Raw genomic sequence first — 25,648 nt, 5'->3', positions numbered from 1 at the left:
TTGTACTCCTAAATGGATTGAGTAAATTCTCCTTTTCTTGACAAGAAATAGACAGGCAGAGACTTCAAGAAGAATACTTGCTCCTGGTGGGGCTTGAACTCATAACCTTGTCATCTAATTGCTGTATTCTGCTGTATAAGTACAACACGCGAACAGATTGCACCACAGGATCCATCAACAACACTCACTGATCACCATATTTTGCAGAAACTTGGATGTACGATATTCGAACCAAGTCATAATCACTATTGAGTTACCTGGCTAGCTCAGTCGGTAGAGCATGAGACTCTTAATCTCAGGGTCGTGGGTTCGAGCCCCACGTTGGGTGATTATTTTCTCTGCCGAAGCACCAACTCACTTTGCAAACAACCATCCGCTTGGAATTTTGAGGAGGCTTAACAACCTGCATAGCTGGTGATACAGAAGGCTAAGAATTTGAATTCTATCTCTGCCTGCACTCTGACCTGTCATCTCAATGACATCCCTATTACAGATAATTGTACTCCTAAATGGATTGAGTAAATGCTCATTTTCTGGACAAGAAATAGACAGGCAGAGGCTTCAAGAAGAATACTTGCTCCTGGTGGGACTTGAACTCATAACCTTGTCATCTAATTGCTGTATTCTGCTGTATAAGTACAACACGCTAACAGATTGCACCACAGGATCCATCAACAACACTCACTGATCACCATATTTTGCAGAAACTTGGATGTACGATATTCGAACCAAGTCATAATCACTATTGAGCTACCTGGCTAGCTCAGTCGGTAGAGCATGAGACTCTTAATCTCAGGGTCGTGGGTTCGAGCCCCACGTTGGGTGATTATTTTCTCTGCCGAAGCACCAACTCACTTTGCAAACAACCATCCGCTTGGAATTTTGAGGAGGCTTAACAACCTGCATAGCTGGTGATACAGAAGGCTAAGAATTTGAATTCTATCTCTGCCTGCACTCTGACCTGTCATCTCAATGACATCCCTATTACAGATTAATTGTACTCCTAAATGGATTGAGTAAATGCTCCTTTTCTTGACAAGAAATAGACAGGCAGAGGCTTCAAGAAGAATACTTGCTCCTGGTGGGGCTTGAACTCATAACCTTGTCATCTAATTGCTGTATTCTGCTGTATAAGTACAACACGCTAACAGATTGCACCACAGGATCCATCAACAACACTCACTGATCACCATATTTTGCAGAAACTTGGATGTACGATATTCGAACCAAGTCATAATCACTATTGAGCTACCTGGCTAGCTCAGTCGGTAGAGCATGAGACTCTTAATCTCAGGGTCGTGGGTTCGAGCCCCACGTTGGGTGATTATTTTCTCTGCCGAAGCACCAACTCACTTTGCAAACAACCATCCGCTTGGAATTTTGAGGAGGCTTAACAACCTGCATAGCTGGTGATACAGAAGGCTAAGAATTTAAATTCTATCTCTGCCTGCACTCTGACCTGTCATCTCAATGACATCCCTATTACAGATAATTGTACTCCTAAATGGATTGAGTAAATGCTCCTTTTCTTGACAAGAAATAGACAGGCAGAGGCTTCAAGAAGAATACTTGCTCCTGGTGGGGCTTGAACTCATAACCTTGTCATCTAATTGCTGTATTCTGCTGTATAAGTACAACACGCTAACAGATTGCACCACAGGATCCATCAACAACACTCACTGATCACCATATTTTGCAGAAACTTGGATGTACGATATTCGAACCAAGTCATAATCACTATTGAGCTACCTGGCTAGCTCAGTCGGTAGAGCATGAGACTCTTAATCTCAGGGTCGTGGGTTCGAGCCCCACGTTGGGTGATTATTTTCTCTGCCGAAGCACCAACTCACTTTGCAAACAACCATCCGCTTGGAATTTTGAGGAGGCTTAACAACCTGCATAGCTGGTGATACAGAAGGCTAAGAATTTGAATTCTATCTCTGCCTGCACTCTGACCTGTCATCTCAATGACATCCCTATTACAGATTAATTGTACTCCTAAATGGATTTGAGTAAATGCTCCTTTTCTTGACAAGAAATAGACAGGCAGAGGCTTCAAGAAGAATACTTGCTCCTGGTGGGGCTTGAACTCATAACCTTGTCATCTAATTGCTGTATTCTGCTGTATAAGTACAACACGCTAACAGATTGCACCACAGGATCCATCAACAACACTCACTGATCACCATATTTTGCAGAAACTTGGATGTACGATATTCGAACCAAGTCATAATCACTATTGAGCTACCTGGCTAGCTCAGTCGGTAGAGCATGAGACTCTTAATCTCAGGGTCGTGGGTTCGAGCCCCACGTTGGGTGATTATTTTCTCTGCCGAAGCACCAACTCACTTTGCAAACAACCATCCGCTTGGAATTTTGAGGAGGCTTAACAACCTGCATAGCTGGTGATACAGAAGGCTAAGAATTTAATTCTATCTCTGCCTGCACTCTGACCTGTCATCTCAATGACATCCCCATTACAGATGAATTGTACTCCTAAATGGATTGAGTAAATGCTCATTTTCTGGACAAGAAATAGACAGGCAGAGGCTTCAAGAAGAATACTTGCTCCTGGTGGGACTTGAACTCATAACCTTGTCATCGAATTGCTGTATTCTGCTGTATATGTACAACACGCTAACAGATTGCACCACAGGATCCATCAACAACACTCACTGATCACCATATTTTGCAGAAACTTGGATGTACGATATTCGAAAAAGTCCAAAATATATTTAGGTACCTGGCTAGCTCAGTCGGTAGAGCATGAGACTCTTAATCTCAGGGTCGTGGGTTCGAGCCCCACGTTGGGTGATTATTTTCTCTGCCGAAGCACCAACTCACTTTGCAAACAACCATCCGCTTGGAATTTTGAGGAGGCTTAACAACCTGCATAGCTGGTGATACTGAAGGCTAAGAATTTAAATTCTATCTCTGCCTGCACTCTGACCTGTCATCTCAATGACATCCCTATTACAGATTAATTGTACTCCTAAATGGATTGAGTAAATTCTCCTTTTCTTGACAAGAAATAGACAGGCAGAGGCTTCAAGAAGAATACTTGCTCCTGGTGGGGCTTGAACTCATAACCTTGTCATCTAATTGCTGTATTCTGCTGTATAAGTACAACACGCTAACAGATTGCACCACAGGATCCATCAACAACACTCACTGATCACCATATTTTGCAGAAACTTGGATGTACGATATTCGAACCAAGTCATAATCACTATTGAGTTACCTGGCTAGCTCAGTCGGTAGAGCATGAGACTCTTAATCTCAGGGTCGTGGGTTCGAGCCCCACGTTGGTGATTATTTTCTCTGCCGAAGCACCAACTCACTTTGCAAACAACCATCCGCTTGGAATTTTGAGGAGGCTTAACAACCTGCATAGCTGGTGATACTGAAGGCTAAGAATTTAAATTCTATCTCTGCCTGCACTCTGACCTGTCATCTCAATGACATCCCTATTACAGAATAATTGTACTCCTAAATGTTTTGAGTAAATGCTCCTTTTCTTGACAAGAAATAGACAGGCAGAGGCTTCAAGAAGAATACTTGCTCCTGGTGGGGCTTGAACTCATAACCTTGTCATCTAATTGCTGTATACTGCTCTATAAGTACAACACGCTAACAGATTGCACCACAGCATCCATCAACAACACTCACTGATCACCATATTTTGCAGAAACTGGGATGTACGATATTCGAACCAAGTCATAATCACTATTGAGCTACCTGGCTAGCTCAGTCGTTAGAGCATGAGACTCTTAATCTCAGGGTCGTGGGTTCGAGCCCCACGTTGGGTGATTATTTTCTCTGCCGAAGCACCAACTCACTTTGCAAACAACCATCCGCTTGGAATTTTGAGGAGGCTTAACAACCTGCATAGCTGGTGATACTGAAGGCTAAGAACTTAAATTCTATCTCTGCCTGCACTCTGACCTGTCATCTCAATGACATCCCTATTACAGATTAATTGTACTCCTAAATGGATTGAGTAAATTCTCCTTTTCTTGACAAGAAATAGACAGGCAGAGGCTTCAAGAAGAATACTTGCTCCTGGTGGGGCTTGAACTCATAACCTTGTCATCTAATTGCTGTATTCTGCTGTATAAGTACAACACGCTAACAGATTGCACCACAGGATCCATCAACAACACTCACTGATCACCATATTTTGCAGAAACTTGGATGTACGATATTCGAACCAAGTCATAATCACTATTGATTTACCTGGCTAGCTCAGTCGGTAGAGCATGAGACTCTTAATCTCAGGGTCGTGGGTTCGAGCCCCACGTTGGGTGATTATTTTCTCTGCCGAAACACCAACTCACTTCGCAAACAACCATCTGCTTGGAATTTTGAGGAGTCTTGCCACCCTGCATAGCTGGTGATACAGAAGGCTAAGAATTTGAATTCTATCTCTGCCTGCACTCTGACCTGTCATCTCAATGACATCCCTATTACAGATTAATTGTACTCCTAAATGTTTTGAGTAAATGCTCCTTTTCTTGACAAGAAATAGACAGGCAGAGGCTTCAAGAAGAATACTTGCTCCTGGTGGGGCTTGAACTCATAACCTTGTCATCTAATTGCTGTATACTGCTCTATAAGTACAACACGCTAACAGATTGCACCACAGCATCCATCAACAACACTCACTGATCACCATATTTTGCAGAAACTGGGATGTACGATATTCGAACCAAGTCAAAATCACTATTGAGTTACCTGGCTAGCTCAGTCGGTAGAGCATGAGACTCTTAATCTCAGGGTCGTGGGTTCGAGCCCCACGTTGGGTGATTGTTTTCTCTGCCGAAGCACCAACTCACTTTGCAAACAACCATCCGCTTGGAATTTTGAGGAGGCTTAACAACCTGCATAGCTGGTGATACTGAAGGCTAAGAATTTAAATTCTATCTCTGCCTGCACTCTGACCTGTCATCTCAATGACATCCCAATTACAGATGAATTGTACTCCTAAATGGATTGAGTAAATGCTCATTTTCTGGACAAGAAATAGACAGGCAGAGGCTTCAAGAAGAATACTTGCTCCTGGTGGGGCTTGAACTCATAACCTTGTCATCTAATTGCTGTATACTGCTCTATAAGTACAACACGCTAACAGATTGCACCACAGGATCCATCAACAACACTCACTGATCACCATATTTTGCAGAAACTTGGATGTACGATATTCCAAAAAGTCCAAAAATATATTTAGCTACCTGGCTAGCTCAGTCGGTAGAGCATGAGACTCTTAATCTCAGGGTCGTGGGTTCGAGCCCCACGTTGGGTGATTATTTTCTCTGCCGAAGCACCAACTCACTTTGCAAACAACCATCCGCTTTGGAATTTTGAGGAGTCTTGCCACCCTGCATAGCTGGTGATACAGAAGGCTAAGAATTTGAATTCTATCTCTGCCTGCACTCTGACCTGTCATCTCAATGACATCCCTATTACAGATGAATTGTACTCCTAAATGGATTGAGTAAATGCTCCTTTTCTTGACAAGAAATAGACAGGCAGAGGCTTCAAGAAGAATACTTGCTCCTGGTGGGGCTTGAACTCATAACCTTGTCATCTAATTGCAGTATACTGCTGTATAAGTACAACACGCTAACAGATTGCACCACATGATCCATCAACAACACTCACTGATCACCATATTTTGCAGAAACTGGGATGTACGATATTCGAACCAAGTCAAAATAACTATTGATGTACCTGGCTAGCTCAGTCGGTAGAGCATGAGACTCTTAATCTCAGGGTCGTGTGTTCGAGCACCAAGTTAGGTGATTATTTTCTCTGCCAAATCATTTCGCAAACAGCCATTTCTTGTAATTTCTAGCAGGCTTGCCACCCTGCATAGCTGGTGATCCAGAAGACTATGAATTTGTATACTATCTCTGCCTGCACTCTGACCTGTCATCTCAATGACATACCTTTTACCGATGAATTGTACTCCTAAATGGATTGAATAAATAATAATTTTCCGGACAAGAAATAGACAGGCAGAGGCTTCAAGAAGAATACTTACTCCTGGTGGGGCTTGAACTCATAACCTTGTCATCTTTGAAGATTGAAGATATCCCTCTAGTGGTGTGGGGGCTGTGCTTTGGCAAAGTGGGTGGGGTTATATCCTTCCTGTTTGGCCCTGTCCGGGGGTGTCCTCGGATGGAGCCACAGTGTCTCCTGACCCCTCCTGTCTCAGCCTCCAGTATTTATGCTGCAGTAGTTTATGTGTCGGGGGGCTAGGGTCAGTTTGTTATATCTGGAGTACTTCTCCTGTCCTATTCGGTGTCCTCTGTGAATCTAAGTGTGCTTTCTCTAATTCTCTCTTTCTCTCTTTCTTTCTCTCTCTCGGAGGACCTGAGCCCTAGGACCATGCCCCAGGTCTACCTGACATGATGACTCCTTGCTGTCCCCAGTCTACCTGACCGTGCTGCTGCTCCAGTTTCAACTGTTCTGCCTTATTATTATTCGACCATGCTGGTCATTTATGAACATTTGAACATCTTGGCCATGTTCTGTTATAATCTCCACCCGGCACAGCCATAAGAGGACTGGCCACCCCTCATAGCCTGGTTCCTCTCTAGGTTTCTTCCTAGGTTTTGGCCTTTCTAGGGAGTTTTTCCTAGCCACCGTGCTTCTACACCTGCATTGCTTGCTGTTTGGGGTTTTTGGCTGGGTTTCTGTACAGCACTTTGAGATGCTGATGTACGAAGGGCTATATAAATCAATTTGATTTGATTTGAATACTTGCTCCTGGTGGGGTTTGAACTCATAACCTTGTCATCTAATTGCTGTATACTGCTGTATAAGTACAACACGCTAACAGATTGCACCACAGGATCCATCAACAACACTCACTGATCACCATATTTTGCAGAAACTGGGCTGTATGATATTCTGACCAAGTCAAAAATACTATTGCGGTACCTGGCTAGCTCAGTCGGTAGAGCATGAGACTCTTAAACTGTATACTGCTGTATAAGTACAACACGCCAACAGGATCCATCAACAACACTCACTGATCACCATATTTTGCAGAAACTGGGATGAACAATATTCAAACAAAGTCAAAATCGCTATTGAGGTACCTGGCTAGCTCAGTTGGTAGGGCATGAGACTCTTAATCTCAGGGTCGTGGGTTCGAGCCCCACGTTAGGTGATTATTTTCTCTGCCGAAGCACCAACTCACTTCGCAAACAACCATCCGCTTGGAATTTCGAGCAGGCTTGCCACCCTGCATAGCTGGTGAAACAGAAGACTATGAATTTGTATTCTATCTCTGCCTGCACTCTGAACAGTCATCTCAATGACATCACTATTACCTATGAAACGTCCTCCTAAATGGAATGAAGAAATTATCATTTTCCGGACAAGAAATAGACAGGCAGAGGCTTCAAGAAGAATACTTGCTCCTGGTGGGGCTTGAACTCATGACCTTGTCATCTAATTGCTGTATACTGCTGTATAAGTACAACACGCCAACAGGATCCATCAACAACACTCACTGATCACCATATTTTGCAGAAACTGGGATGTACGATATTCGAACCAAGTCAAAATCACTATTGAGGTACCTGGCTAGCTCAGTCGGTAGAGAATGAGACTCTTAATTTCAGGGTAGTGGGTTCGAGCCCCACGTTAGGTGATTATTTTCTCTGCCGAAGCACCAACTCACTTCGCAATCAACCATACGCTTGGAATTTCGAGCAGGCTTGCCACCCTGCATAGCTGGTGATACAGAAGACTAAGAATTTGAATTCTATCTCTGCCTGCACTCTGACCTGTGATCTCAATGACATCCCTATTACAGATGAATTCTACTCCTAAATGGATTGAGTAAATTCTCCTTTTCTTGACAAGAAATAGACAGGCAGAGGCTTCAAGAAGAATACTTGCTCCTGGTGGGGCTTGAACTCATAACCTTGTCATCTAATTGCTGTATACTGCTGTATAAGTACAACACGCTAACAGATTGCACCACAGGATCCATCAACAACACTCACTGATCACCATATTTTGCAGAAACTGGGATGTACGATATTCGAACCAAGTCAAAATCACTATCGAGGTACCTGGCTAGCTCAGTCGGTAGAGCATGAGACTCTTAATCTCAGGGTCGTGGGTTCGAGCCCCACGTTGGTGATTATTTTCTCTGCCGAAGCACCAACTCACTTTGCAAACAACCATCCGCTTGGAATTTTGAGGAGGCTTAACAACCTGCATAGCTGGTGATACTGAAGGCTAAGAACTTAAATTCTATCTCTGCCTTCACTCTGACCTGTCATCTCAATGACATCCCTATTACAGATTAATTGTACTCCTAAATAGATTGAGTAAATTCTCCTTTTCTTGACAAGAAATAGACAGGCAGAGACTTCAAGAAGAATACTTGCTCCTGGTGGGGCTTGAACTCATAACCTTGTCATCTAATTGCTGTATTCTGCTGTATAAGTACAACACGCTAACAGATTGCACCACAGGATCCATCAACAACACTCACTGATCACCATATTTTGCAGAAACTTGGATGTACGATATTCGAACCAAGTCATAATCACTATTGATTTACCTGGCTAGCTCAGTCGGTAGAGCATGAGACTCTTAATCTCAGGGTCGTGGGTTCGAGCCCCACGTTGGGTGATTATTTTCTCTGCCGAAACACCAACTCACTTCGCAAACAACCATCTGCTTGGAATTTTGAGGAGTCTTGCCACCCTGCATAGCTGGTGATACAGAAGGCTAAGAATTTGAATTCTATCTCTGCCTGCACTCTGACCTGTCATCTCAATGACATCCCTATTACAGATTAATTGTACTCCTAAATGTTTTGAGTAAATGCTCCTTTTCTTGACAAGAAATAGACAGGCAGAGGCTTCAAGAAGAATACTTGCTCCTGGTGGGGCTTGAACTCATAACCTTGTCATCTAATTGCTGTATACTGCTCTATAAGTACAACACGCTAACAGATTGCACCACAGCATCCATCAACAACACTCACTGATCACCATATTTTGCAGAAACTGGGATGTACGATATTCGAACCAAGTCAAAATCACTATTGAGTTACCTGGCTAGCTCAGTCGGTAGAGCATGAGACTCTTAATCTCAGGGTCGTGGGTTCGAGCCCCACGTTGGGTGATTGTTTTCTCTGCCGAAGCACCAACTCACTTTGCAAACAACCATCCGCTTGGAATTTTGAGGAGGCTTAACAACCTGCATAGCTGGTGATACTGAAGGCTAAGAATTTAAATTCTATCTCTGCCTGCACTCTGACCTGTCATCTCAATGACATCCCAATTACAGATGAATTGTACTCCTAAATGGATTGAGTAAATGCTCATTTTCTGGACAAGAAATAGACAGGCAGAGGCTTCAAGAAGAATACTTGCTCCTGGTGGGACTTGAACTCATAACCTTGTCATCGAATTGCTGTATTCTGCTGTATATGTACAACACGCTAACAGATTGCACCACAGGATCCATCAACAACACTCACTGATCACCATATTTTGCAGAAACTTGGATGTACGATATTCCAAAAAGTCCAAAAATATATTTAGCTACCTGGCTAGCTCAGTCGGTAGAGCATGAGACTCTTAATCTCAGGGTCGTGGGTTCGAGCCCCACGTTGGGTGATTATTTTCTCTGCCGAAGCACCAACTCACTTTGCAAACAACCATCCGCTTTGGAATTTTGAGGAGTCTTGCCACCCTGCATAGCTGGTGATACAGAAGGCTAAGAATTTGAATTCTATCTCTGCCTGCACTCTGACCTGTCATCTCAATGACATCCCTATTACAGATGAATTGTACTCCTAAATGGATTGAGTAAATGCTCCTTTTCTTGACAAGAAAACAGATTGCACCACATGATCCATAAACAACACTCACTGATCACCATATTTTGCAGAAACTGGGATGTACGATATTCGAACCAAGTCAAAATAACTATTGATGTACCTGGCTAGCTCAGTCGGTAGAGCATGAGACTCTTAATCTCAGGGTCGTGTGTTCGAGCACCAAGTTAGGTGATTATTTTCTCTGCCAAATCATTTCGCAAACAGCCATTTCTTGTAATTTCTAGCAGGCTTGCCACCCTGCATAGCTGGTGATCCAGAAGACTATGAATTTGTATACTATCTCTGCCTGCACTCTGACCTGTCATCTCAATGACATACCTTTTACCGATGAATTGTACTCCTAAATGGATTGAATAAATAATAATTTTCCGGACAAGAAATAGACAGGCTTCAAGAAGAATACTTACTCCTGGTGGGGCTTGAACTCATAACCTTGTCATCTTTGAAGATTGAAGATATCCCTCTAGTGGTGTGGGGGCTGTGCTTTGGCAAAGTGGGTGGGGTTATATCCTTCCTGTTTGGCCCTGTCCGGGGGTGTCCTCGGATGGAGCCACAGTGTCTCCTGACCCCTCCTGTCTCAGCCTCCAGTATTTATGCTGCAGTAGTTTATGTGTCGGGGGGCTAGGGTCAGTTTGTTATATCTGGAGTACTTCTCCTGTCCTATTCGGTGTCCTCTGTGAATCTAAGTGTGCGTTCTCTAATTCTCTCTTTCTCTCTTTCTTTCTCTCTCTCGGAGGACCTGAGCCCTAGGACCATGCCCCAGGTCTACCTGACATGATGACTCCTTGCTGTCCCCAGTCTACCTGACCGTGCTGCTGCTCCAGTTTCAACTGTTCTGCCTTATTATTATTCGACCATGCTGGTCATTTATGAACATTTGAACATCTTGGCCATGTTCTGTTATAATCTCCACCCGGCACAGCCATAAGAGGACTGGCCACCCCTCATAGCCTGGTTCCTCTCTAGGTTTCTTCCTAGGTTTTGGCCTTTCTAGGGAGTTTTTCCTAGCCACCGTGCTTCTACACCTGCATTGCTTGCTGTTTGGGGTTTTTGGCTGGGTTTCTGTACAGCACTTTGAGATGCTGATGTACGAAGGGCTATATAAATCAATTTGATTTGATTTGAATACTTGCTCCTGGTGGGGTTTGAACTCATAACCTTGTCATCTAATTGCTGTATACTGCTGTATAAGTACAACACGCTAACAGATTGCACCACAGGATCCATCAACAACACTCACTGATCACCATATTTTGCAGAAACTTGGATGTACGATATTCCAAAAAGTCCAAAAATATATTTAGCTACCTGGCTAGCTCAGTCGGTAGAGCATGAGACTCTTAATCTCAGGGTCGTGGGTTCGAGCCCCACGTTGGGTGATTATTTTCTCTGCCGAAGCACCAACTCACTTTGCAAACAACCATCCGCTTTGGAATTTTGAGGAGTCTTGCCACCCTGCATAGCTGGTGATACAGAAGGCTAAGAATTTGAATTCTATCTCTGCCTGCACTCTGACCTGTCATCTCAATGACATCCCTATTACAGATGAATTGTACTCCTAAATGGATTGAGTAAATGCTCCTTTTCTTGACAAGAAAACAGATTGCACCACATGATCCATCAACAACACTCACTGATCACCATATTTTGCAGAAACTGGGATGTACGATATTCGAACCAAGTCAAAATAACTATTGATGTACCTGGCTAGCTCAGTCGGTAGAGCATGAGACTCTTAATCTCAGGGTCGTGTGTTCGAGCACCAAGTTAGGTGATTATTTTCTCTGCCAAATCATTTCGCAAACAGCCATTTCTTGTAATTTCTAGCAGGCTTGCCACCCTGCATAGCTGGTGATCCAGAAGACTATGAATTTGTATACTATCTCTGCCTGCACTCTGACCTGTCATCTCAATGACATACCTTTTACCGATGAATTGTACTCCTAAATGGATTGAATAAATAATAATTTTCCGGACAAGAAATAGACAGGCTTCAAGAAGAATACTTACTCCTGGTGGGGCTTGAACTCATAACCTTGTCATCTTTGAAGATTGAAGATATCCCTCTAGTGGTGTGGGGGCTGTGCTTTGGCAAAGTGGGTGGGGTTATATCCTTCCTGTTTGGCCCTGTCCGGGGGTGTCCTCGGATGGAGCCACAGTGTCTCCTGACCCCTCCTGTCTCAGCCTCCAGTATTTATGCTGCAGTAGTTTATGTGTCGGGGGGCTAGGGTCAGTTTGTTATATCTGGAGTACTTCTCCTGTCCTATTCGGTGTCCTCTGTGAATCTAAGTGTGCGTTCTCTAATTCTCTCTTTCTCTCTTTCTTTCTCTCTCTCGGAGGACCTGAGCCCTAGGACCATGCCCCAAGTCTACCTGACATGATGACTCCTTGCTGTCCCCAGTCTACCTGACCGTGCTGCTGCTCCAGTTTCAACTGTTCTGCCTTATTATTATTCGACCATGCTGGTCATTTATGAACATTTGAACATCTTGGCCATGTTCTGTTATAATCTCCACCCGGCACAGCCATAAGAGGACTGGCCACCCCTCATAGCCTGGTTCCTCTCTAGGTTTCTTCCTAGGTTTTGGCCTTTCTAGGGAGTTTTTCCTAGCCACCGTGCTTCTACACCTGCATTGCTTGCTGTTTGGGGTTTTTGGCTGGGTTTCTGTACAGCACTTTGAGATGCTGATGTACGAAGGGCTATATAAATCAATTTGATTTGATTTGAATACTTGCTCCTGGTGGGGTTTGAACTCATAACCTTGTCATCTAATTGCTGTATACTGCTGTATAAGTACAACACGCTAACAGATTGCACCACAGGATCCATCAACAACACTCACTGATCACCATATTTTGCAGAAACTGGGCTGTATGATATTCTGACCAAGTCAAAAATACTATTGAGGTACCTGGCTAGCTCAGTCGGTAGAGCATGAGACTCTTAAACTGTATACTGCTGTATAAGTACAACACGCCAACAGGATCCATCAACAACACTCACTGATCACCATATTTTGCAGAAACTGGGATGAACAATATTCAAACAAAGTCAAAATCACTATTGAGGTACCTGGCTAGCTCAGTTGGTAGGGCATGAGACTCTTAATCTCAGGGTCGTGGGTTCGAGCCCCACGTTAGGTGATTATTTTCTCTGCCGAAGCACCAACTCACTTCGCAAACAACCATCCGCTTGGAATTTCGAGCAGGCTTGCCACCCTGCATAGCTGGTGAAACAGAAGACTATGAATTTGTATTCTATCTCTACCTGCACTCTGAACAGTCATCTCAATGACATCACTATTACCTATGAAACGTCCTCCTAAATGGAATGAAGAAATTATCATTTTCCGGACAAGAAATAGACAGGCAGAGGCTTCAAGAAGAATACTTGCTCCTGGTGGGGCTTGAACTCATGACCTTGTCATCTAATTGCTGTATACTGCTGTATAAGTACAACACGCCAACAGGATCCATCAACAACACTCACTGATCACCATATTTTGCAGAAACTGGGATGTACGATATTCGAACCAAGTCAAAATCACTATTGAGGTACCTGGCTAGCTCAGTCGGTAGAGAATGAGACTCTTAATTTCAGGGTAGTGGGTTCGAGCCCCACGTTAGGTGATTATTTTCTCTGCCGAAGCACCAACTCACTTCGCAATCAACCATCCGCTTGGAATTTCGAGCAGGCTTGCCACCCTGCATAGCTGGTGATACAGAAGACTAAGAATTTGAATTCTATCTCTGCCTGCACTCTGACCTGTGATCTCAATGACATCCCTATTACAGATGAATTCTACTCCTAAATGGATTGAGTAAATTCTCCTTTTCTTGACAAGAAATAGACAGGCAGAGGCTTCAAGAAGAATACTTGCTCCTGGTGGGGCTTGAACTCATAACCTTGTCATCTAATTGCTGTATACTGCTGTATAAGTACAACACGCTAACAGATTGCACCACAGGATCCATCAACAACACTCACTGATCACCATATTTTGCAGAAACTGGGATGTACGATATTCGAACCAAGTCAAAATCACTATCGAGGTACCTGGCTAGCTCAGTCAGTAGAGAATGAGACTCTTAATCTCAGGGTAGTGGGTTCGAGCCCAAAGTTAGGTGATTATTTTCTCTGCCAAAACACCAACTCACTTCGCAAACAACCATCAGCTTGGATTTTTGAGCAGGCTTGCCACCCTACATAGCTGGTGATACAGAAGGCTAAGAATTTGAATTCTATCTCTTCCTGCACTCTGACCTGTCATCTCAATGACATCCCTATTACAGATTAATTGTACTCCTAAATGGATTGAGTAAATTCTCCTTTTCTTGACAAGAAATAGACAGGCAGAGACTTCAAGAAGAATACTTGCTCCTGGTGGGGCTTGAACTCATAACCTTGTCATCTAATTGCTGTATTCTGCTGTATAAGTACAACACGCTAACAGATTGCACCACAGGATCCATCAACAACACTCACTGATCACCATATTTATCAGAAACTGGAATGTACTATTTTCGAAAAAGTCAAAAATAATATAGAGGTACCTGGCTAGCTCAGTCGGTACAGCATGAGACTCTTAATCTCAGGGTCGTGGGTTCGAGCCCGAAGTTAGGTAATTTTTTTCTCTGCCGAAACACCAACTCACTTCGCAAACAACCATCCGCTTTGGAATTTTGAGGAGTCTTGCCACCCTGCATAGCTGGTGATACAGAAGGCTAAGAATTTGAATTCTATCTCTGCCTGCACTCTGACCTGTCATCTCAATGACATCCCTATTACAGATGAATTGTACTCCTAAATGGATTGAGTAAATGCTCCTTTTCTTGACAAGAAATAGACAGGCAGAGGCTTCAAGAAGAATACTTGCTCCTGGTGGGGCTTGAACTCATAACCTTGTCATCTAATTGCAGTATACTGCTGTATAAGTACAACACGCTAACAGATTGCACCACATGATCCATCAACAACACTCACTGATCACCATATTTTGCAGAAACTGGGATGTACGATATTCGAACCAAGTCAAAATAACTATTGATGTACCTGGCTAGCTCAGTCGGTAGAGCATGAGACTCTTAATCTCAGGGTCGTGTGTTCGAGCACCAAGTTAGGTGATTATTTTCTCTGCCAAATCATTTCGCAAACAGCCATTTCTTGTAATTTCTAGCAGGCTTGCCACCCTGCATAGCTGGTGATCCAGAAGACTATGAATTTGTATACTATCTCTGCCTGCACTCTGACCTGTCATCTCAATGACATACCTTTTACCGATGAATTGTACTCCTAAATGGATTGAATAAATAATAATTTTCCGGACAAGAAATAGACAGGCAGAGGCTTCAAGAAGAATACTTACTCCTGGTGGGGCTTGAACTCATAACCTTGTCATCTTTGAAGATTGAAGATATCCCTCTAGTGGTGTGGGGGCTGTGCTTTGGCAAAGTGGGTGGGGTTATATCCTTCCTGTTTGGCCCTGTCCGGGGGTGTCCTCGGATGGAGCCACAGTGTCTCCTGACCCCTCCTGTCTCAGCCTCCAGTATTTATGCTGCAGTAGTTTATGTGTCGGGGGGCTAGGGTCAGTTTGTTATATCTGGAGTACTTCTCCTGTCCTATTCGGTGTCCTCTGTGAATCTAAGTGTGCGTTCTCTAATTCTCTCTTTCTCTCTTTCTTTCTCTCTCTCGGAGGACCTGAGCCCTAGGACCATGCCCCAGGTCTACCTGACATGATGACTCCTTGCTGTCCCCAGTCTACCTGACCGTGCTGCTGCTCCAGTTTCAACTGTTCTGCCTTATTATTATTCGACCATGCTGGTCATTTATGAACATTTGAACATCTTGGCCATGTTCTGTTATAATCTCCACCCGGCACAGCCATAAGAGGACTGGCCACCCCTCATAGCCTGGTTCCTCTCTAGGTTTCTTCCTAGGTTTTGGCCTTTCTAGGGAGTTTTTCCTAGCCACCGTGCTTCTACACCTGCATTGCTTGCTGTTTGGGGTTTTTGGCTGGGTTTCTGTACAGCACTTTGAGATGCTGATGTACGAAGGGCTATATAAATCAATTTGATTTGATTTGAATACTTGCTCCTGGTGGGGTTTGAACTCATAACCTTGTCATCTAATTGCTGTATACTGCTGTATAAGTACAACACGCTAACAGATTGCACCACAGGATCCATCAACAACACTCACTGATCACCATATTTTGCAGAAACTGGGCTGTATGATATTCTGACCAAGTCAAAAATACTATTGAGGTACCTGGCTAGCTCAGTCGGTAGAGCATGAGACTCTTAAACTGTATACTGCTGTATAAGTACAACACGCCAACAGGATCCATCAACAACACTCACTGATCACCATATTTTGCAGAAACTGGGATGAACAATATTCAAACAAAGTCAAAATCGCTATTGAGGTACCTGGCTAGCTCAGTTGGTAGGGCATGAGACTCTTAATCTCAGGGTCGTGGGTTCGAGCCCCACGTTAGGTGATTACTTTCTCTGCCGAAGCACCAACTCACTTCGCAAACAACCATCCGCTTGGAATTTCGAGCAGGCTTGCCACCCTGCATAGCTGGTGAAACAGAAGACTATGAATTTGTATTCTATCTCTGCCTGCACTCTGAACAGTCATCTCAATGACATCACTATTACCTATGAAACGTCCTCCTAAATGGAATGAAGAAATTATCATTTTCCGGACAAGAAATAGACAGGCAGAGGCTTCAAGAAGAATACTTGCTCCTGGTGGGGCTTGAACTCATGACCTTGTCATCTAATTGCTGTATACTGCTGTATAAGTACAACACGCCAACAGGATCCATCAACAACACTCACTGATCACCATATTTTGCAGAAACTGGGATGTACGATATTCGAACCAAGTCAAAATCACTATTGAGGTACCTGGCTAGCTCAGTCGGTAGAGAATGAGACTCTTAATTTCAGGGTAGTGGGTTCGAGCCCCACGTTAGGTGATTATTTTCTCTGCCGAAGCACCAACTCACTTCGCAATCAACCATCCGCTTGGAATTTCGAGCAGGCTTGCCACCCTGCATAGCTGGTGATGCAGAAGACTAAGAATTTGAATTCTATCTCTGCCTGCACTCTGACCTGTGATCTCAATGACATCCCTATTACAGATGAATTCTACTCCTAAATGGATTGAGTAAATTCTCCTTTTCTTGACAAGAAATAGACAGGCAGAGGCTTCAAGAAGAATACTTGCTCCTGGTGGGGCTTGAACTCATAACCTTGTCATCTAATTGCTGTATACTGCTGTATAAGTACAACACGCTAACAGATTGCACCACAGGATCCATCAACAACACTCACTGATCACCATATTTTGCAGAAACTGGGATGTACGATATTCGAACCAAGTCAAAATCACTATCGAGGTACCTGGCTAGCTCAGTCAGTAGAGAATGAGACTCTTAATCTCAGGGTAGTGGGTTCGAGCCCCAAGTTAGGTGATTATTTTCTCTGCCAAAACACCAACTCACTTCGCAAACAACCATCAGCTTGGATTTTTGAGCAGGCTTGCCACCCTACATAGCTGGTGATACAGAAGGCTAAGAATTTGAATTCTATCTCTTCCTGCACTCTGACCTGTCATCTCAATGACATCCCTATTACAGATTAATTGTACTCCTAAATGGATTGAGTAAATTCTCCTTTTCTTGACAAGAAATAGACAGGCAGAGACTTCAAGAAGAATACTTGCTCCTGGTGGGGCTTGAACTCATAACCTTGTCATCTAATTGCTGTATTCTGCTGTATAAGTACAACACGCTAACAGATTGCACCACAGGATCCATCAACAACACTCACTGATCACCATATTTATCAGAAACTGGAATGTACTATTTTCGAAAAAGTCAAAAATAATATAGAGGTACCTGGCTAGCTCAGTCGGTACAGCATGAGACTCTTAATCTCAGGGTCGTGGGTTCGAGCCCGAAGTTAGGTAATTTTTTTCTCTGCCGAAACACCAACTCACTTCGCAAACAACCATCCGCTTTGGAATTTTGAGGAGTCTTGCCACCCTGCATAGCTGGTGATACAGAAGGCTAAGAATTTGAATTCTATCTCTGCCTGCACTCTGACCTGTCATCTCAATGACATCCCTATTACAGATGAATTGTACTCCTAAATGGATTGAGTAAATGCTCCTTTTCTTGACAAGAAATAGACAGGCAGAGGCTTCAAGAAGAATACTTGCTCCTGGTGGGGCTTGAACTCATAACCTTGTCATCTAATTGCAGTATACTGCTGTATAAGTACAACACGCTAACAGATTGCACCACATGATCCATCAACAACACTCACTGATCACCATATTTTGCAGAAACTGGGATGTACGATATTCGAACCAAGTCAAAATAACTATTGATGTACCTGGCTAGCTCAGTCGGTAGAGCATGAGGCTCTTAATCTCAGGGTCTTGGGTTCGAGCCCCACGTTAGGTGGTTATTTTCTCTGCCGAAGCACCAACTCACTTCGCAAACAACCATCCGCTTGGAATTTCGAGCAGGCTTGCCACCCTGCATAGCTAGTGATACAGAAGGCTAAGAATTTGAATTCTATCTCTGCCTGCACTCTGACCTATCATCTCAATGACATCCCTATTACAGATGAATTGTACTCCTAAATGGATTGAGTAAATGCTCCTTTTCTTGACAAGAAATAGACAGGCAGAGGCTTCAAGAAGAATACTTGCTCCTGGTGGGGCTTGAACTCATAACCTTGTCATCTAATTGCTGTATACTGCTGTATAAGTACAACACGCTAACAGATTGCACCACAGGATCCATCAACAACACTCACTGATCACCATATTTGCAGGAACTGGGATGTACGATATTCGAAAAAGTCCAAGTCAATATTAAGGTACCTGGCTTGCTCAGTCGGTAGAGCAAGAGACTCTTAATCTCAGGGTCGTGGGTTCGCGCCCCACGTTAGGTGATTATATTCTCTGCCGAACCACCAACTCACTTCGCAAACAACCATAACGCTTGGAATTTTGACCAGGCTAGCCAACCTGCGTAGCTGGTGAAACAGAAGACTATGAATTTGTATTCTATCCCTGCCTGCACTCTGTCCAGTCATCTCAATGACATCCCTATTACAGATGAATTGTACTCCTAAATGGATTGAGTAAATGCTCCTTTTCTTGACAAGAAATAGACAGGCAGAGGCTTCAAGAAGAATACTTGCTCCTGGTGGGGCTTGAACTCATAACCTTCGCATCTAATTACTGCATACTGCTGTATAAATACAACACACTAACAGATTGCACCACAGGATCCATCAACAACACTCACTGATCACCATATTTGGCAGAAACGGGGCTGTACGATATTCTGACCAAGTCAAAAATACTATTGAGGTACCTGGCTAGCTCAGTCGGTAGCGCATGACACTCTTAATCTCAGGATCCTGGGTTCGAGGCTCACGTTAGGTGATTATTTTCTCTGCCAAATCATTTCGCAAACAGCCATTTCTTGTAATTTCTAGCAGGCTTGCCACCCTGCATAGCTGGTGATCCAGAAGACTATGAATTTGTATACTATCTCTGCCTGCACTCTGACCTGTCATCTCAATGACATACCTTTTACCGATGAATTGTACTCCTAAATGGATTGAATAAATAATAATTTTCCGGACAAGAAATAGACAGGCAGAGGCTTCAAGAAGAATACTTACTCCTGGTGGGGCTTGAACTCATAACCTTGTCATCTTTGAAGATTGAAGATATCCCTCTAGTGGTGTGGGGGCTGTGCTTTGGCAAAGTGGGTGGGGTTATATCCTTCCTGTTTGGCCCTGTCCGGGGGTGTCCTCGGATGGAGCCACAGTGTCTCCTGACCCCTCCTGTCTCAGCCTCCAGTATTTATGCTGCAGTAGTTTATGTGTCGGGGGGCTAGGGTCAGTTTGTTATATCTGGAGTACTTCTCCTGTCCTATTCGGTGTCCTCTGTGAATCTAAGTGTGCGTTCTCTAATTCTCTCTTTCTCTCTTTCTTTCTCTCTCTCGGAGGACCTGAGCCCTAGGACCATGCCCCAGGTCTACCTGACATGATGACTCCTTGCTGTCCCCAGTCTACCTGACCGTGCTGCTGCTCCAGTTTCAACTGTTCTGCCTTATTATTATTCGACCATGCTGGTCATTTATGAACATTTGAACATCTTGGCCATGTTCTGTTATAATCTCCACCCGGCACAGCCAGAAGAGGACTGGCCACCCCTCATAGCCTGGTTCCTCTCTAGGTTTCTTCCTAGGTTTTGGCCTTTCTAGGGAGTTTTTCCTAGCCACCGTGCTTCTACACCTGCATTGCTTGCTGTTTGGGGTTTTTGGCTGGGTTTCTGTACAGCACTTTGAGATGCTGATGTACGAAGGGCTATATAAATCAATTTGATTTGATTTGAATACTTGCTCCTGGTGGGGCTTGAACTCATAACCTTGTCATCTAATTGCTGTATACTGCTGTATAAGTACAACACGCTAACAGATTGCACCACAGGATCCATCAACAACACTCACTGATCACCATATTTTGCAGAAACTGGGCTGTATGATATTCTGACCAAGTCAAAAATACTATTGAGGTACCTGTCTAGCTCAGTCGGTAGAGCATGAGACTCTGAATCTCAGGGTCGTGGGTTCGAGCCCCACGTTAGGTGATTGTTTTCTCTGACGAAGCACCAAATCACTTCGCAAACAGCCATCTGCTTGGAATTTCGAGCAGGCTTGGCACCCTGCATAGCTGGTGATACAGAAGACTATGAATTTGTATTCTATCTCTACCTGCACTCTGACCTGTCATCTCAATGACATCCCTATTACCTATGAAACGTCCTCCTAAATGGATGGAATAAATGATCATTTTCCGGACAAGAAATAGACAGGCAGAGGCTTCGAGAAGAATACTTGCTCCTGGTGGGGCTTGAACTCATAACCTTGTCATCTAATTGCTGTATTCTGCTGTATAAGTACAACACGCTAACAGATTGCACCACAGGATCCATCACCAACAAGCTCACTGATCACCATATTTTGCAGAAACTGGGATGTATGATATTCGGACCAAGTCAGTCATTTTGTTCAGTTACCTGGCTAGCTCAGTCGGTAGAGCATGAGACTCTTAATCTCAGGGTTGTGGGTTCGAGCCCCACGTTCGGTGATTATTTTCTCTGCCGAAGCATCAACTCACTTCGCAAACAGCCATCCGCTGATGTCTGAAAGTATCGTTTAATCCAGGAGACTTCTCTTTGACGTTATATGGATGACATCGCTCTGAGTGCCTGTCTGCTAACTGAATTACAACACGTATATAGTTAGAGTTTGACAATCTAATGTATTATTCTGTGCTGCAGTAACACTGAATATTATGACACAGACTCAAGGTGACATCACAGGAACTCTCACATTCAGACTGAAACAATTAGCGGCTTTGTCTGAAGAGATGAGAATCTATGAGGACAGATTATTACCAAGGACCATTTTATATTGCTTTTAAAAATAAAAAATCCAATTAACTCCTGAAAGCTGGTGGCTTTCGACAGACGACGGGTCGTTATTGTACCGTTGGAAAGACATTGTTGGGTCGGGTAACTGGCATCTTTTCAGAACCAGTCTGGCAGGCAGCTGAACAGAAAAGGTCTCGGTGAACAATCAACCCCTTGGCTCCGAAAAAGACCTGAGTTGGCACTTCTTGTCTTTTTTTCCATCATAGATTTTTGTAACTCACAGAGATGTTTAACTCACACAGAGAGCCAGACCATTTAAAACATGGCCATTTGTCACATTGGATCGATGGAGTCCAGTCTGTATTGTAGTCTTGTTATAACAGCTTTTCTCCCTATGGAGGCTAGGACAACAGTCTGACTGAGACAGTAGTTTCCTGACCTCCTAGTCAGGTTCATCAGTGACTAGGACAACAGTCTGACTGAGACAGTAGTTAACTGACCTCCTAGTCAGGTTCAACAGTGACTAGGACAACAGTCTGACTGAGACAATAGTTTACTGACCTCCTAGTCAGGTTCAACAGCCAGTTACACAATAGAGAGAATAGCAAGAACACAGAAAAGTCCAACTAATTTATGTCATTATAATATATGAGATTAGAGAAAGAAGATATCAAGTACAAAACTCCCAATCCAGCAGGAAACGACAAAGAGCATCACCTCTGACTGCACTGTATAACGTCCCATAGTTACAGAACACAGATATCTCTGGTTAACAACAGGTACAATTATCTCTTTGTCCTCCTGATAAATTATAGCCTGGTTACCATCTCTGTTCAGCTACTACATTCCACTCCTTGCTTCTCCTTTCATTTGTCAAAGAATATGACACGGACTTCATGGAGTGGAGTGTTAGCTTTAAACTAAATTTAAAAAAATGGTACCCAGGCTATAGAAATGAACCGCTAAAAGATCAAATGTAGAAATGTTCTGAAAACAAAAGATACAAAAATAAAGAGCTGAAAGTTTTTTGAATTATTAATTATACAGAAACAACACGATGGAGAAAAATGTGCCAGATATAAACATCTTCTGATATTTACATCAAGAGACTGTCTTTGTTTTAGTTCGTGGCTTTGATCAGTCAGCAAGGAATAACAGACCTTGAAGGAGGAAGTCTGTTGTGATTGACATCTCTAGTTACCATGGTGAGGCCCATGTACCTCCTGTCTCTTCCTCGGGGAGATCTAATGGAATGAGGGGGAATTTAAAAGAGCGACTCAAGAAACAATGTTTTAGTTTCAACTGTGTTCTCTATGCTGATTACAGTAGTCTCTGAAGGTGAATATCTCTATACTGATTAGAGATGTCTCTGAAGGTGAATATCTCTATACTGATTACAGTAGTCTCTGAAGGTGAATATCTCTATGCTGATTACAGTAGTCTCTGAAGGTGAATATCTCTATGCTGATTACAGTAGTCTCTGAAGGTGAATATCTATGCTGATTACAGTAGTCTCTGAAGGTGAATATCTCTATACTGATTAGATATGTCTCTGAAGGTGAATATCTATGCTGATTACAGTAGTCTCTGAAGGTGAATATCTATACTGATTCCAGTTGTCTCTGAAGGTGAATATCTATACTGATTCCAGTTGTTTCTGAAGGTGAATATCTCTATACTGATTAGAGATGTCTCTGAAGGTGAATATCTATGCTGATTACAGTAGTCTCTGAAGGTGAATATCTCTATGCTGATTACAGTAGTCTCTGAAGGTGAATATCTATGCTGATTACAGTAGTCTCTGAAGGTGAATATCTCTATGCTGATTACAGTAGTCTCTGAAGGTGAATATCTATGCTGATTACAGTAGTCTCTGAAGGTGAATATCTATGCTGATTACAGTAGTCTCTGAAGGTGAATATCTATACTGATTACAGTTGTCTCTGAAGGTGAATATCTATACTGATTCCAGTTGTTTCTGAAGGTGAATATCTCTATACTGATTACAGTAGTCTCTGAAGGTGAATATCTATATACTGATTAGAGATGTCTCTGAAGGTGAATATCTATACTGATTACAGTTGTTTCTGAAGGTGAATATCTATACTAATTACAGAAGTCTCTGAAGGTGAATATCTCTATGCTGATTACAGTAGTCTCTGAAGGTGAATATCTCTATGCTGATTACAGTAGTCTCTGAAGGTGAATATCTATATACTGATTAGAGATGTCTCTGAAGGTGAATATCTCTATACTGATTAGAGATGTCTCTGAAGGTGAATATCTATGCTGATTACAGTAGTCTCTGAAGGTGAATATCTATGCTGATTACAGTAGTCTCTGAAGGTGAATATCTATGCTGATTACAGTAGTCTCTGAAGGTGAATATCTATGCTGATTACAGTAGTCTCTGAAGGTGAATATCTCTATACTGATTAGATATGTCTCTGAAGGTGAATATCTATGCTGATTACAGTAGTCTCTGAAGGTGAATATCTATGCTGATTACAGTAGTCTCTGAAGGTGAATATCTATGCTGATTACAGTAGTCTCTGAAGGTGAATATCTATATACTGATTAGAGATGTCTCTGAAAAGGAATATCTCTATACTGATTAGAGATGTCTCTGAAGGTGAATATCTATGCTGATTACAGTAGTCTCTGAAGGTGAATATCTATGCTGATTACAGTAGTCTCTGAAGGTGAATATCTCTATACTGATTAGATATGTCTCTGAAGGTGAATATCTATGCTGATTACAGTAGTCTCTGAAGGTGAATATCTATGCTGATTACAGTAGTCTCTGAAGGTGAATATCTATGCTGATTACAGTAGTCTCTGAAGGTGAATATCTCTATACTGATTACAGTTGTTTCTGAAGGTGAATATCTCTATACTGATTACAGTAGTCTCTGAAGGTGAATATCTATATACTGATTAGAGATGTCTCTGAAGGTGAATATCTCTATGCTGATTACAGTAGTCTCTGAAGGTGAATATCTATGCTGATTACAGTAGTCTCTGAAGGTGAATATCTATGCTGATTACAGTAGTCTCTGAAGGTGAATATCTGCTGATTACAGTAGTCTCTGAAGGTGAATATCTCTATACTGATTAGAGATGTCTCTGAAGGTGAATATCTATGCTGAGCCACTATCTACTGCATGGGGATCTACTGCTATGACAGGAGGGGGAGGGGGGGCAGAGCCACTATCTACTGCATGGGGATCTACTGCTATGGCTGGAGGAGGGGGGGGGGGGGGGGGGGGGGGGCAGAGCCACTATCTACTGCATGGGGATCTACTGCTATGGCTGGAGGAGGGGGGGAGGGGGGGCAGAGCCACTGTCTACTGCATGGGGATCTACTGCTATGACAGGAGGGGGGGTGGGGGGGGGCAGAGCCACTGTCTACTGCATGGGGATCTACTGCTATGACAGGAGGGGGGCAGAGCCACTATCTACTGCATGGGGATCTACTGCTATGGCAGGAGGGGGGGGGGGGCAGAGCCACTATCTACTGCATGGGGATCTACTGCTATGACAGGAGGGGGGGGGTGGGGGGGCAGAGCCACTATCTACTGCATGGGGATCTACTGCTATGGCTGGAGGAGGGGGGGAGGGGGGGCAGAGCCACTATCTACTGCATGGGGATCTACTGCTATGGCTGGAGGAGGGGGGGAGGGGGGCAGAGCCACTATCTACCTCATGGGGATCTACTGCTATGACAGGAGGGGGGGTGGGGGGGGGGGCAGAGCCACTATCTACTGCATGGGGATCTACTGCTATGACAGGAGGGGGGCAGAGCCACTATCTACTGCATGGGGATCTACTGCTATGGCAGGAGGGGGGGGGGGGGGCAGAGCCACTATCTACTGCATGGGGATCTACTGCTATGACAGGAGGGGGAGGGGGGGCAGAGCCACTATCTACTGAAGGTGAATATCTCTATGCTGATTACAGTAGTCTCTGAAGGTGAATATCTATGCTGATTACAGTAGTCTCTGAAGGTGAATATCTATGCTGATTACAGTAGTCTCTGAAGGTGAATATCTATACTGATTACAGTTGTCTCTGAAGGTGAATATCTATACTGATTCCAGTTGTTTCTGAAGGTGAATATCTCTATACTGATTACAGTAGTCTCTGAAGGTGAATATCTATATACTGATTAGAGATGTCTCTGAAGGTGAATATCTATACTGATTACAGTTGTTTCTGAAGGTGAATATCTATACTAATTACAGAAGTCTCTGAAGGTGAATATCTCTATGCTGATTACAGTAGTCTCTGAAGGT

At 43.3% G+C, this 25,648-nt stretch overlaps 32 non-coding genes across 32 annotated transcripts; all 32 read left to right on the top strand.

Annotated features, from left to right (window-relative positions):
• The first annotated feature begins 255 nt into the window (after positions 1-255).
• Positions 256-328, top strand: trnak-cuu (transfer RNA lysine (anticodon CUU)). Its single transcript has one exon. It is a non-coding gene; the product is annotated as a tRNA-Lys (tRNA).
• A 424-nt stretch (positions 329-752) lies between these two features.
• trnak-cuu (transfer RNA lysine (anticodon CUU)) lies at positions 753-825 on the top strand. The gene has a single exon. It is a non-coding gene; the product is annotated as a tRNA-Lys (tRNA).
• A 425-nt stretch (positions 826-1,250) lies between these two features.
• Positions 1,251-1,323, top strand: trnak-cuu (transfer RNA lysine (anticodon CUU)). Its single transcript has one exon. It is a non-coding gene; the product is annotated as a tRNA-Lys (tRNA).
• A 424-nt stretch (positions 1,324-1,747) lies between these two features.
• trnak-cuu (transfer RNA lysine (anticodon CUU)) lies at positions 1,748-1,820 on the top strand. Its single transcript has one exon. It is a non-coding gene; the product is annotated as a tRNA-Lys (tRNA).
• A 426-nt stretch (positions 1,821-2,246) lies between these two features.
• trnak-cuu (transfer RNA lysine (anticodon CUU)) lies at positions 2,247-2,319 on the top strand. The gene has a single exon. It is a non-coding gene; the product is annotated as a tRNA-Lys (tRNA).
• Positions 2,320-2,741: 422 nt separating this feature from the next.
• trnak-cuu (transfer RNA lysine (anticodon CUU)) lies at positions 2,742-2,814 on the top strand. Its single transcript has one exon. It is a non-coding gene; the product is annotated as a tRNA-Lys (tRNA).
• Positions 2,815-3,239: 425 nt separating this feature from the next.
• Positions 3,240-3,312, top strand: trnak-cuu (transfer RNA lysine (anticodon CUU)). The gene has a single exon. It is a non-coding gene; the product is annotated as a tRNA-Lys (tRNA).
• Positions 3,313-3,736: 424 nt separating this feature from the next.
• trnak-cuu (transfer RNA lysine (anticodon CUU)) lies at positions 3,737-3,809 on the top strand. The gene has a single exon. It is a non-coding gene; the product is annotated as a tRNA-Lys (tRNA).
• A 425-nt stretch (positions 3,810-4,234) lies between these two features.
• trnak-cuu (transfer RNA lysine (anticodon CUU)) lies at positions 4,235-4,307 on the top strand. The gene has a single exon. It is a non-coding gene; the product is annotated as a tRNA-Lys (tRNA).
• Positions 4,308-4,732: 425 nt separating this feature from the next.
• trnak-cuu (transfer RNA lysine (anticodon CUU)) lies at positions 4,733-4,805 on the top strand. Its single transcript has one exon. It is a non-coding gene; the product is annotated as a tRNA-Lys (tRNA).
• A 424-nt stretch (positions 4,806-5,229) lies between these two features.
• Positions 5,230-5,302, top strand: trnak-cuu (transfer RNA lysine (anticodon CUU)). The gene has a single exon. It is a non-coding gene; the product is annotated as a tRNA-Lys (tRNA).
• A 426-nt stretch (positions 5,303-5,728) lies between these two features.
• trnak-cuu (transfer RNA lysine (anticodon CUU)) lies at positions 5,729-5,801 on the top strand. The gene has a single exon. It is a non-coding gene; the product is annotated as a tRNA-Lys (tRNA).
• Positions 5,802-7,104: 1,303 nt separating this feature from the next.
• trnak-cuu (transfer RNA lysine (anticodon CUU)) lies at positions 7,105-7,177 on the top strand. The gene has a single exon. It is a non-coding gene; the product is annotated as a tRNA-Lys (tRNA).
• Positions 7,178-7,590: 413 nt separating this feature from the next.
• Positions 7,591-7,663, top strand: trnak-cuu (transfer RNA lysine (anticodon CUU)). The gene has a single exon. It is a non-coding gene; the product is annotated as a tRNA-Lys (tRNA).
• Positions 7,664-8,088: 425 nt separating this feature from the next.
• trnak-cuu (transfer RNA lysine (anticodon CUU)) lies at positions 8,089-8,161 on the top strand. Its single transcript has one exon. It is a non-coding gene; the product is annotated as a tRNA-Lys (tRNA).
• Positions 8,162-8,585: 424 nt separating this feature from the next.
• trnak-cuu (transfer RNA lysine (anticodon CUU)) lies at positions 8,586-8,658 on the top strand. The gene has a single exon. It is a non-coding gene; the product is annotated as a tRNA-Lys (tRNA).
• Positions 8,659-9,083: 425 nt separating this feature from the next.
• trnak-cuu (transfer RNA lysine (anticodon CUU)) lies at positions 9,084-9,156 on the top strand. The gene has a single exon. It is a non-coding gene; the product is annotated as a tRNA-Lys (tRNA).
• Positions 9,157-9,580: 424 nt separating this feature from the next.
• Positions 9,581-9,653, top strand: trnak-cuu (transfer RNA lysine (anticodon CUU)). Its single transcript has one exon. It is a non-coding gene; the product is annotated as a tRNA-Lys (tRNA).
• A 322-nt stretch (positions 9,654-9,975) lies between these two features.
• Positions 9,976-10,048, top strand: trnak-cuu (transfer RNA lysine (anticodon CUU)). Its single transcript has one exon. It is a non-coding gene; the product is annotated as a tRNA-Lys (tRNA).
• A 1,135-nt stretch (positions 10,049-11,183) lies between these two features.
• trnak-cuu (transfer RNA lysine (anticodon CUU)) lies at positions 11,184-11,256 on the top strand. The gene has a single exon. It is a non-coding gene; the product is annotated as a tRNA-Lys (tRNA).
• A 322-nt stretch (positions 11,257-11,578) lies between these two features.
• trnak-cuu (transfer RNA lysine (anticodon CUU)) lies at positions 11,579-11,651 on the top strand. The gene has a single exon. It is a non-coding gene; the product is annotated as a tRNA-Lys (tRNA).
• A 1,297-nt stretch (positions 11,652-12,948) lies between these two features.
• trnak-cuu (transfer RNA lysine (anticodon CUU)) lies at positions 12,949-13,021 on the top strand. Its single transcript has one exon. It is a non-coding gene; the product is annotated as a tRNA-Lys (tRNA).
• Positions 13,022-13,434: 413 nt separating this feature from the next.
• On the top strand, positions 13,435-13,507 carry trnak-cuu (transfer RNA lysine (anticodon CUU)). The gene has a single exon. It is a non-coding gene; the product is annotated as a tRNA-Lys (tRNA).
• Positions 13,508-14,429: 922 nt separating this feature from the next.
• trnak-cuu (transfer RNA lysine (anticodon CUU)) lies at positions 14,430-14,502 on the top strand. The gene has a single exon. It is a non-coding gene; the product is annotated as a tRNA-Lys (tRNA).
• Positions 14,503-14,928: 426 nt separating this feature from the next.
• trnak-cuu (transfer RNA lysine (anticodon CUU)) lies at positions 14,929-15,001 on the top strand. The gene has a single exon. It is a non-coding gene; the product is annotated as a tRNA-Lys (tRNA).
• A 1,303-nt stretch (positions 15,002-16,304) lies between these two features.
• Positions 16,305-16,377, top strand: trnak-cuu (transfer RNA lysine (anticodon CUU)). The gene has a single exon. It is a non-coding gene; the product is annotated as a tRNA-Lys (tRNA).
• Positions 16,378-16,790: 413 nt separating this feature from the next.
• trnak-cuu (transfer RNA lysine (anticodon CUU)) lies at positions 16,791-16,863 on the top strand. Its single transcript has one exon. It is a non-coding gene; the product is annotated as a tRNA-Lys (tRNA).
• Positions 16,864-17,785: 922 nt separating this feature from the next.
• trnak-cuu (transfer RNA lysine (anticodon CUU)) lies at positions 17,786-17,858 on the top strand. The gene has a single exon. It is a non-coding gene; the product is annotated as a tRNA-Lys (tRNA).
• A 426-nt stretch (positions 17,859-18,284) lies between these two features.
• Positions 18,285-18,357, top strand: trnak-cuu (transfer RNA lysine (anticodon CUU)). The gene has a single exon. It is a non-coding gene; the product is annotated as a tRNA-Lys (tRNA).
• A 423-nt stretch (positions 18,358-18,780) lies between these two features.
• On the top strand, positions 18,781-18,853 carry trnak-cuu (transfer RNA lysine (anticodon CUU)). The gene has a single exon. It is a non-coding gene; the product is annotated as a tRNA-Lys (tRNA).
• Positions 18,854-20,494: 1,641 nt separating this feature from the next.
• On the top strand, positions 20,495-20,567 carry trnaq-cug (transfer RNA glutamine (anticodon CUG)). The gene has a single exon. It is a non-coding gene; the product is annotated as a tRNA-Gln (tRNA).
• A 427-nt stretch (positions 20,568-20,994) lies between these two features.
• Positions 20,995-21,067, top strand: trnak-cuu (transfer RNA lysine (anticodon CUU)). Its single transcript has one exon. It is a non-coding gene; the product is annotated as a tRNA-Lys (tRNA).
• Positions 21,068-25,648: the final 4,581 nt, after the last annotated feature.

Source organism: Oncorhynchus kisutch, unplaced genomic scaffold (assembly GCF_002021735.2).
Source record: "Oncorhynchus kisutch isolate 150728-3 unplaced genomic scaffold, Okis_V2 Okis02a-Okis13b_hom, whole genome shotgun sequence".
Classification (NCBI taxonomy): Eukaryota; Metazoa; Chordata; class Actinopteri; order Salmoniformes; family Salmonidae; genus Oncorhynchus; species Oncorhynchus kisutch.
Note: the sequence above shows the minus strand (reverse complement) of the source record. Positions and strands in the feature narration are given on the sequence as shown.